Below are 15,105 nucleotides of genomic sequence, written 5' to 3' on the forward strand. Positions count from 1 at the left end.
AAGACAAGCGTTGGAGTTGAAATTAATGAAAGTCCATTGTGTTTTTTATATCATAAAAAGGAATGTGGTGATGGTTTCAAGAGTGCCTTTTCAAAATGTCTGACAAAAATGAAACATGAATCAGTGGAAAACACCCCAAACCCCTTCTTCATACCAGTCCTTTGTCCAGACGGAATCTTGCAGGTGGTTTGATAAGACTCAGGGCCTTCTTCCCAACAGTAAATCAGAATATGACTTAGAACCATGGAAACTGTAAAAAGACTAAATTAATGGATACATCTAGACAAAGTGAATGGGTGACGACTAATCATAAGGTGCATTCATCACCACTAAATAATTAACCTAATTAATTGATATGATGTTTTTAAAATATAAAAAACAGATCGTTGGAAAACACACACTTATGACGGACTTGACACATTCCAGCTAGCTAATTTCATAGTTAGCTTGAAAATGTTGCTTTTAATTCATATTTGCGTATGTGAATTTGTTTTCTTCCAATTGAATTTAACAGTTCTGTAGCTTTACTTCAAAAAGTAGGGCTTTATTTCTCAACCTGAAAACCATAAATGAAAATGTTCTGGTAGTTTGTAAATTTTGCTTGATCTTGCTAACCTTGTAAGTTATAGCTAGCGTCAAGAATAGCTGTTAATCCTTCTGGCAGGCATTTGTATTGGTGACACAATGTATGTCAGTGTACATTATTTGGACATGAACTGAAAGTGTAATCACTCAACCATTTATGAATATTTTTTACTTACAACCCCTCAAAATATTCAGTGGCATCAGAACTATCCATACACATATCGTTTTCTATTTATTGAAAGTCCTAATTGGAACAGTCTGAGGTGTCGGGGGAAACAAAATTTGCTGGTTCCATTTTTCCTCCATGACCAAATGCAGTGCCTCATCGGCTGAGTGTGTCCTTTCCATCCTACCAGTCAGTGTTGGTAGGTAATGGTCGCTGGGTTGAATTGGTCATGTAGATACACGATGTCAAAGAGGTCACCATTTACTGGGATTCTAACAGGTGACTTATAGTTCAAGTTCACGACTCGTGATTTTGCAACAAAAAGGTAAAAGCACTACAATTCCTTTGCATTGCTTTGCAGACATTTCTGCAGAGCCAAAGAATTGTCGCGCAAGCGATGCGCCACAGTGTGCAATACCAGCATCAAATTATTATCATTATTCTTCTTATTATTAAATCTGGACTTTGGCAGTGTTCAACAAATGCTTTTTCTTTGTATATATATGACTCCATGGCACTTAAGAGAAAAGTACCAAAATCCTGGGAAATGCATTGAAATACACCGGGTTTATCACAAGTACCAGCTCAGTGGCCATGGGGTAGGGCGCCCGCCCCGAAACTGGGAGGTCGCTGGTTCAAGCCTCGGCCAGGTCATACCTAAGACTTTCGACATTGGTACTCTTATACTCCCTGCTTGGCGCTCGGCATTAAGGGTTGGAATTGGGGGGTTTGGTCAGCTAATGACTCCCAACACATATGTTTGGTTGGGCGAAGGGGCTGGGAATCCCCTCCTCTGTATTGATTTCCCAGAAAGACTCAGAAAACACTCCAGCCACCTCCCACTGGGGGAACATGGCTCTGGTATATATATATATATATATATATATATATATATATATATATATATATATATATATATATATATATATATATATATATATATATATATATATATATATATATATATATATATATATATATATATATATATATATATATATATATATATATATATACTAGTATATATATATATATATATATATATATATATATATATATATATATATATATATATATATATATATAAATGGATGTCCATATGTCCAAATAATGTACAAGGCATACTTTGTGTATAGTATGTTGTTGGCTCCTAAATGCAAAATCATATAAATCACAGCACAGTGCAATTTTAAACATCCACGTGTTCTCACAACCAGGGGGAAATTTGAGCTCACAAGTGTTTACTTTTCAATTTCTTTGATTGCAAATGCAAAAAGAATAAAATGTGTACATAATATGTACTTGCATGCGACAAGGGTTAATATAGCTTAAATATCAAATTGTGTTCTTCTACTTCAAACTAACAGACCTGTAATTTAACCTTAAAACAGTAGGTTTTATTTCTAAATCTGAAAACCGATAATGAGAGCAAGCAGGTGGTTTGGGAATTTAGCATGATTTTCTAACCCACAAGCAAGCTTCACAGTTAGAGATAAATGCGTTATTCTTAATATTGGATATCTTCAGAGGGGATTTCATAGGATGCCAGTTTGTCACTTTGACTATTTCTCTGCACTGTTTTTTGTCATTTTGACTATTAAATCATTGTCAAAATTGGCCATTTATGTTGCTGTTCTTTGACTAGCACACCCTCAGGGCGGATCTGCTTTTGTCACATATGAAAAGTAATAAAAATAAAGGTTTCAGCGGAGGGCTTTTAGAACAGGTTGGACTTTCTCATCTGAAACCAAGTATCCCTGTTTTCCTTGCGAGTACAAAATCCATTGATGACCTCTCTCTTTATTTTAAGTGTCTACTAAACTTTAAATCAGTTAGCTTCTTTATTTAGTTTTAATATCTAATATTTTTGATTAAAGCTTTTCACTAAACAAAAAGAACCTGTAGCTTTACCTTTAGAAAATGGGGTTTCATTTCTAAAACTGGAGAAAAAATGAAAGCTAGCTTGCAGTTTGTAAATTACCTTAGTACCTTAATTTAGCTTTATTAATTTAGCGATGCCACGATTAAAATAATAGAAAGGATAAAACTGCAAAACTCATACAATTCTGAATATTCATGCAGTGACACTCTTCAATATTACAACAGAGCAACTACATCAAGGCCTTGTGAGTAGAGCTGTACCATACTGATCTGAATCATACCGGCTCAGTGGCCTTAGGGTTGGGCGCCCACCCTGGGTCTGGGAAGTCACAGGTTTAAGCCTCCGACGAGTCATACCTAAGACAAACATTGGTACCCTTTGCCTCCCTTCTTGGCGCTCGACATGACGGGCTGGAGTTGGGGGGCTCGGTCACGTAATAACTATAAATCAGGAGAAATCCAACAAAATAATAAAAGAGGAACACTTATTTAACTTACTCTTACAACCGATTCCAAGCATCACTCTTTCTATCAAGAAATGGCCCTTGTATCATTTTACACAAAATATATCAAAACCCATATGGATTTAAAAAATAAAAATAAAATGTTGAGCCTTTGTGAAGAAAGTAAGACCTCTATTGTAGTGTAGAGGTACTATTGCTACTGATACCCAGATCACCAGATTACTTAAGTAATCAATGAAATGATCCATAGTGTAATAACTCTTTTAACTCTCCTCTCGCCCATCAGCAATGTATTGATGGAACAAAGACTTATCTTCAAGTAAGGCGGTCAAACATGGGTATCCGTCTAGAAAACAAGACTTAAAGACATGCATCCTCCCATTTTTAAGATGGTCAAAGCGACAGTAAATTACAGTTGCGTGCAACAATAAACAACGTGTGACACAAAGAGGGCCAAGGGTCTTTGTGAATACGGCTCTGGGGCGCGTTTTTACATCCGCAAAAGCTCCTCCCGATGCGGCAGCATGACAGTAGTGCATTAAGTTGAAAATTAATGAGGATTTCCTCGCGTTTAAAGTACAGTAGCTTGTTAACGCTTGTATCTGTTAAGCCACACACGCTCTCTCTCCAGCGCCTCTCTCCAGATGCCCTCATTAATTTTAGATTGCCTCTAAATGAGTCCCTCTTCATCGTGGCTGAGGTTCGCCAAATTAGATTCATTTATATTTAAATTGTGAAACAGCCGTGCTTAATGAGAAAATTGTTATTTTAAGGGTCATTTCAGATGAGCCGATTGGACGGTTCCGCGACGGTTGGACTCGCATCGTTCAAGGAAACTCAAATGAATTGAAAATCGGAGACTGAAACAAAATGCTAGATTTTTTTTTATACAATTCTATAAATATTTATTACATCATTTAAGTTGTAAACTAATGTAGGGTTTGTATAGTTGTATTGTTATCTGTTTTTGGTCAAGGGAAATTAGCTTTTTGCGGGTTGTATGCCAATTTTTGTTCAACTGTACTGTTCCTTTCAAGTAAATCACACAAAAGAGAAAACAACAAAATTGAACAGGGTAAGTAAACCTTTTTCACGGAAAACATTAAGCATATTTGAAGGACTTTTAGTAGCCAATATTCCAATTTCTCCAGCACCATTAAAAGAAAAAAATCCAGTGTGAATCGTGTATTTTGCAAAGCCACAAATGATATCCACCATTTACATACAAGTAGAGGAAGAGATTTTAATCTTGTGTGTGCATTTGTCACAACGTATGACTTTTAGATCTTGTGAAAATTGCAAATGTATTTGTTTTGGTCTTGCAGCTATACTGATAATATACAGTACAGGCGTTTAATTTCCTAACCAATGTGTCAATCATCATTTGAATCGGTCACTATTGGCTAAAGTTATTCGGAGCATTTACAGGCTCGCATAGGCTAAAGTGGGGCAAAACAAAACCTGCAATTGGCCGAAAAAGATGTGAATCACACATTTGGTTGCTCTACAACCTCGAGAAAAATTTTTTACGACTGTAGTCTGTATTTGTGAACAGGAATTCTGGGGCTAAACAGACAGCTAGCAACAAGTAACGACCATCGATACAGAGATGCTTCTCAGCAGTTTTTTTGTTTTGTTTGTCGGCATTATTGCGTGTTTTGGAGTATGTAAATATTTTGCACAGTTGGATTCATGACCCTTACTAAGAGGACCATGGTAGCGTATTATTTTTGAATGTGATGGCTGCAAGACAACTTTGGTAAGCCACTCCGGCTTTATATTTTCCCAGTATCTTGGATCAGACTAATCTATCTTTGGGGGGTGCACATCAACCCAGGGCGCCTAATAGTGCAGAAAATACGGTAGTTCTTATTCATGCTTATGCTTGCAAAGAAGAATGCTTCATTAACGTTTATCTTTTGGAATACTATTTTTAGTTGCTTTTAGAGCTTACGCTTGCAATGAAGAATGATTTATCAATGCTTCTTTTGAAACTAGTCATTTTGAGTTATTAAACGGTTAAAATGGAAAAAAAAAAATACGACAATGAATGTTTAAGACAAATGATGCTTGTATAACCAAGGCTTATTTTTTTGTGTGTGGGGAAAAATATATATAAAGTTTCTTTACATTTGTTATTATTTTGCTTGCTTACAATAAAAAAGTCGGCACTGTTTTGACCATTGGACACCTGCCACGTAGATAGCTTAAGAAGCCATTTTTTGGGCTATCATAATACACTGTTGTCCTGTTCGTTGTTTTGACTATTATGCACCGTTTACGACGTATTCACTATTGGCCAATCATGTTGCTGTACTTTTATTTCTACATCCTTAAGGGCTGATCTGCGTTTTGTAATCTAGGAAAATTGATAAGAAAAAGTTTGACGAAGACCTTTAGAACATCTTGAGGGTTTTTGTCTTCTCCTGTTGCAAGCTCAAAATTCAATGATGTCTTTTGTCATTTAGGGTGTTGACAAAAACAAACTTCCGTCCAAAACATACGGTACTGTTTAAACGTGCACTATTTGTGCATTGCGCAATATTGTATTATTTTTATTTAAAAAAATGACTCTGGATGCTGTTTGTAAAATTATATTTCATATAATTACATTTTTAAAAAATGCCAAAATCACTTTTAAATACAGGTAACGTGAACAGTTAACCCATACAGATTTTGGTGCTAGGGTTTCAATATTTCCAGTCAATTGATAGTTGCTAAACACATGAACAACATTGGCACAACACGAGCAGTGGCGGCCATGTTGGATGGGTGCAAATTCACCTCAGTCATTGTTATCGTGATTGACATTCGAAGTATGGCAATCAAAACCCTAGTTTGGCTGTCATTAAACTTTCTGGTCTAAGTTACGACAACACATGTTCATTGATGTACAAAACAAGAACCATACGTGCTAGATGCGGATCATATCCCTGCCCTCCACTCACTGGGTAAGGGTGCATTCATTTCAGCCATGCTTTCAGTGACACTTGATGCACAATATTTTGGCCTAGGGATTATGGCGGGCATCGCAAGTGCGGTTCTCGCTCCGGCGTTGATTCACCAGGTAACTTATAAATAAACGGTAAAGTCACAAAAATCACCTTACACATTCCTCTTTTGTTTGACCATCCCACAAAATGAGTGTAGACCCTTGACAACATCAAACCGCGTCTGGAGGACCCATCCAAAATGACAGATTGTTAAGATTTGGGGATGCGTGTAACATCACGCGAAATGGCGATAATGCCCTGCTCGAGCTGTTCAGTCAATTGGCGCGCGTAAGAGGGAAAATATCTAATTTTGTTGTGATTTTGTGAGTTTAATTTTCTTTCTCTGCCCATAATAATCGTTCCCAAGGAACTTAGTGATAAAGCAAAGAAAAAGTGGAAAACAGATATGATAACGATTGAGTCGAAAAAGGAATCGATTGTGAAACACAAAAATGGTGTAAGAGTGTCTGTCATTGAGGTGCTGCTGGTTTCTTATAATCTTAGATTCTTTACCGGTATATTATGTTTTTTTAACTACATAATTAAATAACTATTGATGTTTAGGTACATGCTTTATAATTATTTTGATTTATTTTAGTATTTGGCTATATTTAACCAGTTTTAAGAGGTCGGTTGTATGTGATGTAGGTTTATATGCGAGGATATAGTGTACTTAAAGTCATTTCGTTTTTTTCTGGTCACATATTCTACCTGCTTTAAACTGCACCATCTTTGCATTTGAAAAGTGGATTTTTTTTTTCGGGATTTGGGTCGCAGCTTGTCATTAGGGGGGAATACTGGGTCCTGCGGTCAGACCAGTTGAGAACTACTGTATTAGAAACATGTACTGTATTTTCCGCACTATGAGGCGCACCGTGTTATAAGGCGCACCTTCAATGAATGATATATTTTAAAATTTTTTCCATACATAAGGCGCACCGCATTATAAGGCGCTACAGTAGAGGATGTAGTTACGTTATGCAACCATTAGATGGTGCCGCGCTAAAGGGAATGTCAACTAAATAGTCAGATGGGTCAGTCAAACTTTATTAATAGATAACAAATAAGCTTTCCACAACTCCATTCACTCCCAAAATGAATAAACAGACGTTTTATTATTTTCTCTGAGGTAAAGCATTTTCGTGACACATCTTTAACATCTTTGAACAACAGCAAGGCATAACATTTTACTTTTCCTCCATTTAGTCAACACGCAAAAAACCGTCTGATACTGTTATGGTAAATTAAACGTTAGTGCAATCGCAATATAGTGACACTTGTAATGTGCAAAGACAATAACAAGTGCAAAACAATAACAATAAAGCAATAACATAATAACTGTAAAATGTAAAACGTAAACACACAAAAGAAAAACATAAAGCTCACACTATCAGCTCCTCATCTATGAATCCCTCGAATTCTTCTTCTGCAGTGTTCGAATTGACCATCTCAGTGAATGGGCCATCAAACACGTCCAGCTCCGTCTCATCAAGGTCGTCATTAATCGAGTCAGTGTCACTGTTGTTGTCTCGCAGTTTGGGAACTATTCAACAACCCACTGTTCAAGCGTGTCTCCTAACTGTGGCCATCTTGCTTTATTGCCACGGAAACTTTGTTTGTTTGGGGCGGCAGTTGCTCGTCTTGGGATCAAGAGATCGCAGTTCGAATCCCGGCTCATCTGTGTTACATGTCGAAGTGTCCTTGGGTAAGACGCTGAACCCCTAATACCCCCAATAAGCAGGTTAGCGCCTTTTACATGGCTGCACGGCTGCTATTGGGAAATGTGAAACACAATGTAAAGCGCTTTGGGAATTCTTGAGTTGAAAAGCGCTATATAAATGCAGATCATTTCATTTCTCATTTCATAGTCTTCTTTACTTGGCGCAGCTCATCCTCATGCTTCCTCCACTTCCACACCATTGATTCATTAATGTTAAACTCTGTTGCTGCTGCTCTATTTCCGTGTTCTACTGCGTGACTGATCGCCTTGAGTTTAAACTCTGCGTTGTAAGCGTGTCTCTTAATAGGAGCCATTTCAGGGTCTTTATACAAACGCACAAATAAAAGAGAATCGTTGTTTAATATTTCCCAGTATGAACAGCGCACTTCTGCTTCTACGCGAAAAATGGAGTCGGTGGCTGCTTACCGTAAGTTGCGAGACCTGTCGCGGCTCAATATTGATCCATATATAAGGCGCACCGGATTATAAGGCGCATAGTCAGCTTTAAAAAAAAAAAAAAAAAGATTTTAGGTGCGCCTTATAGTGCGGAAAATACAGTACCTAATTACGCCACTGGTGTCAGTGGCATCAGAATAATCTTAAACTGCTAATCTATTAACTTGTAGCTTTTGGAAGAATAGGATGGTAGTAACAAGTACACAGTCCAAGTGCACGAGTCTTGAGCAAGTAACATCCTTACAAGATATGTGAAGAATCAAGATGAAATGACCAGCAACCCGGTAATTACAGAACAATGACAGGTGCTTAGATGATGCCGGTAATCGTCTCCGTAATTGTCCACGTAGCCGTCTCAACCCCCCTCCATGAAAATCGGCAAATGGTACAGCGGCAGGTTTCCTCCCGAGTCTTCACCGCATCCTCCAGTGACCCCCGATTTCTACCCGGAAGGAATTTGACTGTTGAAAATCTCAGTGCCAAGCGAGCATTTCAAGCCCGAGGAATGCTATTGTTCAGGTCACAGCTGCAGGACTCCCGGCCCGGCTACTGCTACTGTTGTGTGTACGAGTGTGTGTGTTCTGTATGGTGGGAAGAGGAGGAAGGAGGGCAGGAGAAGAGCAAGGTGTGAAAAAGGCAACTTTACGTGTTTCCATCGCTCTTTGGTTTGATGACAAAGCAACACATAGTTGACAACAAGTTGACACATTCCTCATGCCTGGGAGCTGCAGCCGCTCTCCACCTTCGGGACACCTTCTCATACAAGCGTAAAACACCAAAGTACACAAAAACACCACTGGATAACCCCCATAATAGCAGGATATGACTTCACTCTGAAAGCACAATTGTTTGATTTATGATTCTAGTTCATTTTAATTGTTCAAACAAATAATTAATATGTGGGTAAAGAACAACTCCTAAAAATGCTCAGTTTCAAATGACAGGTAATGAGAAAAAGCACATCCGCTAATAATATTTGACACATTTAAAGGGATCATCTGTATTATGTCGCTCCTTCTCGTGATAGAAAAAAACTTCAATCGTTAAAACAAAACAAAATGGATTTGAATAATCCTGTTCTTATACTGAAAAACATGTTAGATTTCAGACATGTATTTGCATGTGTCATTCTGCATTGAGTTTTAAGCACACGGAAAACAAGCACATTTATTTTTTTACCCCAGAAACCAAGGTCTTTTTCCATGGAAAAAAATGGTTTATTCAAATCTGATAACTCCCTGGTTCTCCTCCACCAAAAGCTAACATTGTCTTCTACTTTGCCAAAATCGTGCACCGTCTAATACAGCAAAAATAGCATTGTCATATTGGGTGCTTAGCAGTCTTCAAAGCTAGCACTGTCCTTCACAGTGAAAACTTTCTACATTGAAAAAAGTGTTGTCTTTATCTTAGGTTACGACCCAAGTGCGAGGAAAAAAGATCAGAAAACATGGGTGAACTCAAAAGTAACGTAAACAAATTGAGATCAGAGTAGCAAACAAAATGAAGGGATACAAAAAGTGTGAAACCATGTGGCTAAAACCGGGACAGCACTCTGGCCCACCTCAGCCAAGTGTGCCCTGTCCGGGATATATTGCACTAACACTACCTCCACAATCTTGAATTTAGCATAAACAGACCATGGCTGTCTTCCTTTCTGTTTACGCATATTTTGTTGAAATTTAAAATGTACTTGTAGACTATTAAGGCTGTCTTAGAGACATGTCAACCTTTGATTGTCCTTTTACTTTTGCAGAGTCCAAATCAGATCGACTTGACACTAAAACGTGTGGTAATGGCGCTTCTCTGAAAGTGGTTTTGTTTATCATTTTTGTTTTTTCATGTGGGAATGGCTTAAAATTCTGAGAGAGGGATTTACAAATGTTAATTTTTATCCCTTTAAAAATATAAGGATTTGTTAAGGTATAAATTGGAATATTCTGCCACCTACTGTAATAGATGAATGTTGCAGTTACTCAGCTGATTGCTGGAAAAGTAAAGATACCGAACAATGCCTTTTTGTAAAATTAGAATTAGGCGTTTTCCTGCAACACACGAGACAAAATCTCACGGCACTTTGATTGAAAACACTGCTCTATGGGACTTTGTGTGTGATTGTTTATTTGTCTGTGTGTGTGTACATACCCTAAATCCAGCAATGTTTTCCATCCAGTTCATTGGCCTCCCTGAAAAAAAAATATATAAATAAGTTAAAAAATGTACATGCTGTGTTTATTGTCTTGAACTGTTGAACAGTATCAAAAATAGCAACATCATAATTCATGATTTGCACTCAATGGTATCGGGCAAAGCTCCTTCTTTAAGACTGAAAGGAAGACACTGTTTGCCTTTGCCAGAACGGATCTTTTGCTTCATTTTACATTGCCAACAATTCATTGGACAGTTTATAGGGTTGCGGCGCACGCACTGTACAGTGTGCCATACAAAGGCTTGAATACAAACACACAGAGATTTGAGTCAATCGGGGTTGGGACAGTACAAGACAAGTCTTCCTCCTGTAGTACAATGAGGACCTGTTTGCCTCAAGTAACCCGCAGCTCACTGACCAAAAAAAGAAAAAAAAAAAACAACAACTTCACAACAAAACAGAGGCCATAACTACCAGCTCTTATTTTTCGGACAGAAGGTCATTCAAGGAAGAGACACAAACAGCAACAGTTGATTCAAAAAAAGATTTAAAAAAAAAAACTCTCTTTTCCATGCCGAAGTGAAAAAGAACATAAAGGCTCAGTTCAACTGAGTTGCTCAGATTGGGCACGACTTGATGCTGATAACTAAGAAATGAACAGTATACAAAACAGTCCATCAACACATCCTTTGTTTTGTTTTAATTCAAGCTTGATCTTGCCACTGTTGGTTCATTGAATAAAAGACAATTCACTTTCGGGTTTATTTCATGTTCTATTTAATTTCCTTGATTTTTTGTTCAATGTGTATGGTTGTAATAAAAAAAAGAGACAAATCTAGACATTTATTGTACTTATTTATATATTTCAGTTTGCTTTTATAAAATGCGTGGATTACTTGTCAAGTACAAAATTCAGGCAGATCGAATCTCAGGGGGAAGAGCATTCCATAGCAGCGGGGCACGAATGGAGAACGCTCTCGAACCTTGGCTCTTGGGATCACTAGTCGACCAGCATTTTCAGAGCGAAGGCTCCGGACCGGAACATATGGGGAAATTAAACCTGAAAGATATGAGGGAGCAAGTTCATGCATTATTTTTTATACTACCAACAGAACCTTAAAATCACATCTAAAGTTAACGGGGAGCCAATGCAGATTAGCTAAAATCGGGGTAATGTGATCAAACTTTCTTGTCTTAGTTAAAAGCCTTGCTGCAGCATTTTGTACCAAAGTGTATTATTACCAGCCTTAATTTGAAGTCTCAGTATTCACAACTCTGTTCTCTAGTGGACATTTTCAAAGATTCATTAAATGTATGTATGTGTGTATAACTTGACCGATAGATGTCTCTGTATTGCACTGTGAAATCAAAAACAGGTGCTAAAAAGCACGAGGAAGAATACAAACTACGGAAACTCAAAGCAACCAAACCGCACCATTTTTCTTCTCATTTTTTTGTCCAGCCTATCATAACGTTTTGGGGTTTTTATGGGTACCAGTAGCAGCAAAATGGCTGGCAACAATATCAGTTCCATGACGATATGTCAAATAAATGCAAATCCCTGCACCTATAAGTATATTTTTTTAAATTCACATTCATATGATAGTTCATGTATTTTTGCCTACTAATCAAAACAATACTGTGTTTAACAATAATGTGCAGTTACTGAATGTTGGACACAGTATCCCCAGTACAGAATCATTGCCCTTATTTTACTTAAAAAAAGGTAAAAAAAATCAAAAAAGAATAAATTGATTTTTTTACTAGTGAGATGCACTAAATAATACACACTGTCCATTTAAATGTATTCAAATTTAAGAAGGAATATTACGTCAGGATTTTTAAGTATTTTGGGGGGCAGTGATGGGAATTGAACTAGTGTTATCGGTGTCTGGTAATCAAGAGACCTGGTTGTTTTACTTTTTTGGTTAAATTACATAAAATACCCCTAAATATATTTGTCGAAGCATTTTACATACATTTTTAAAGTATTTTTCAATAAGAAATATATACTGTTTACTATTTCAGTTAGTTTTTAATTATCACAATAAACTCTCTTAGCTACTGCTACTTGGTTAGGAGTATTTAGTATAGTATAACAGTTAATGTCATCCCCAGTTTGAAATTTTTGTGACAAAGGCCAGTAAGGTGTGGCTGAGTGCCAGGCAAAAGAAAACAGAAGTGCGTTCCCATTTGCATACTCACTCACTGGCTTGAACTCATTGGATGCTGACAAACAAATGTATCATTTAGAAGGCAACGGATTCAGGCTACGGTTTTTGTTTATGGGTTAATAAATTCATATCAACAACAATTCTTTTAATGGGGTTTTAATACAGAAAATGGTCTTTGTAAAAGACAAACAGAACGGCCTAAACGGGAAACTCTAACCCAGGGGTCGGGAACCTATGGCTCGCGAGCCATATATGGCTCTTTCTATGAGTACCTGTGGCTCAGAGACAAATTTGATTGCCTGCAAATTTTCTCCATCTCGTCCAAAACATAATCTATTAAACCTGTTCAGATACACGCAGAACCAAACCAAACTTAACAATGGAGCAGTACTTCGCAGTATATATAGGGCACGTTTTTTACTACAATTTACAGTCAAGGTGTCACAAAAAAAAAAAAAAAACCTTGTTCTGGCTGTACAACGCTAAATAATCCGTTATATAAAACATCACTATATTATCTGTCTTCAGTGTTCAGATACCTTATGATGAATCCACAGAACAAACTATGAATACGCCAAAACACCGGAAGAGAACTTAAAGTTTTTTGATTGGGTGAGTGGGAGGGATGGGTGGAGCTATGCAAAAAGTGCAAGCACTCCCTCCCATCTCTCGCCCTACGCCGTCTGCGCCATAGATAAGCACATCAGGCTCCCTGTTTGCAGAATGTTGTGACGTTTTTACAAAATAACTGCTTACATCTGGTTTTGAAACCAATATGTATGAAAAAAAGGGTCAAAATGAGTTTAACCGATCTTGAGTAATTGCAAGAAAGAGACAAGTTTAAAGTGGTATGGTTGTTGATTTTGGGACACGGGCTCTGGCATTATTCTCTTTTCACAATTTGTATCAAATCATCAAAAGTAAATGTGCTGAAGACTAAGCTTTTGTCTGGGGCGCGGGTTTAGCAATTTAGTAAATTTGTCTCATAATATATGGTGTGGCTTTTTCCCAAAATAAAATTGATATATTTTGCTTTTATGGCTCTTTGAGTCAAAAAGGTTCCCGAACCCTGCTCTAACCGAACCCATCTATAAAAATATTTAGCTTTGAAATACCTGCCCACATTTAACGTGAGTATATATTGTATATGCCAAAGTGTAGCTTGCAGACTAGCATCATTCAGATGCTATGTTAGCTTCCCATAACACAAAGTGAGGTTAGAAGCCCCGTTTGCTTTCATGAGACCCCTAAACCGTTTTAATATTGGGCATACAAAAAAATCGTCTTTCCACACTATATTGTATTCAATACAACATTCATTAACAAATAGTGTCGAGACTTCAAAAGTTTAAACGTGTTTGTTTTTTTTCGTGCTAATGGCAGCACCCGCCCCAAACCAACCCCTCACCGCATGCAGGGGGATTGAGCGTAGCTAGAAAAGCGTTCGGCTTCTGGCTTTTGTTTGTCTCTGTGTGCTGACATCACAGTGCTGATGACACCAAATCCTAGTTCTGTCTCGCAAAGCACTTTTGATACAAAACAGCCACGTGTGCACACGTGTCGCTAATGCCAACTTGACCGGAAAAAAAAAAAGCCCCGGTCAACATATACACCAAAGTCTAGTGACCTGCAGGGGCGATAAATGCGTCGTTTCAGCCTCGAACGCTGGTCAAAACCTTTTTCAAGTATTTCTAACTAGCTGACAATCTAAGAAAGGTTATGATTGTGTTGCTACAAAGGTTTTGAATAGTTTCTCACTGAATTCCATAGTGAAAACAACGTTGGTTGTCTATAAAACTGATGAGCCAAACAAAACTATATGCACATAATGGCGTACTATCACTCATGGTGGCAGTGTTGGATCAAAACAGGCTCTCAGCACTAAGCATTAGGTTTGTGCACTATGACAATGAGAATTTATCTGCCTAGATAGTGAAATATAATATGGTGATTAAGTTTAAAACCAAATTTGAACTATAAAAAGACGTCTTTTGAACAGTCACGCATATAAAGTAATTATTTTCAGTTTTTACCCAAATAACGGACACCTTGTCGTCTTTTAGACATCTCTTCAACCACTTTATTACCATATTTGGACAGTGAAAACATATTTTATGCATTTTAAAGAAAATGTGTTTTTTAATTTTCACCTTTAACCCCTCAACTAAAAAAGACAACTTTTGGACGGCAACCCTGCAGTCTTTTATCTTAAACCTTCTTTTGCTGGGTGGGATGCAAAAGTTGGGTATGAGTTGTCATGTATTTGTTTTGAGGATGGATTATTCCAGAATGGGTGTCAAAATAATACCCAGTCTTGTCATCGGTACTCTGAACAACACAATTACGGGTATTGCAGCAGGATTTAAGGCCAGGTCACACAGCCTTTCGCGTCTGTATTGCGGGTAAATTTTTGCGTTTTTTTTTTTTGCCCGTGGTTGCCCGCAGTGGAAAATGTGAAAAATTGGCTGGCGACTGTTCCGCGTCCTTATCGCGGGTAACCGCGGCTGCATCGCTGTGCCG

General features: G+C 37.6%; 1 long non-coding RNA gene across 8 annotated transcripts in view; it reads right to left on the bottom strand.

Annotated features, from left to right (window-relative positions):
• LOC148354989 (uncharacterized) overlaps positions 1-15,105 on the bottom strand; it is a 218,357-nt gene that overhangs the window by 18,102 nt on the left and 185,150 nt on the right. For 7 of the 8 annotated variants that reach the window (XR_015852219.1, XR_015852226.1, XR_015852224.1 and 4 more), the window contains one exon: positions 10,408-10,448. The exons of the other annotated variant lie outside the window; for it this stretch is intronic. This is a non-coding gene — a long non-coding RNA (uncharacterized LOC148354989). The remainder of the gene's footprint in view (positions 1-10,407; positions 10,449-15,105) is intronic. 8 annotated transcript variants of the gene reach the window in all.

The sequence above is a fragment of the Urocampus carinirostris genome, chromosome 12 (genome assembly GCF_059441175.1).
Source record: "Urocampus carinirostris isolate Australia breed hairy pipefish chromosome 12, RoL_Ucar_1.0, whole genome shotgun sequence".
Classification (NCBI taxonomy): Eukaryota; Metazoa; Chordata; class Actinopteri; order Syngnathiformes; family Syngnathidae; genus Urocampus; species Urocampus carinirostris.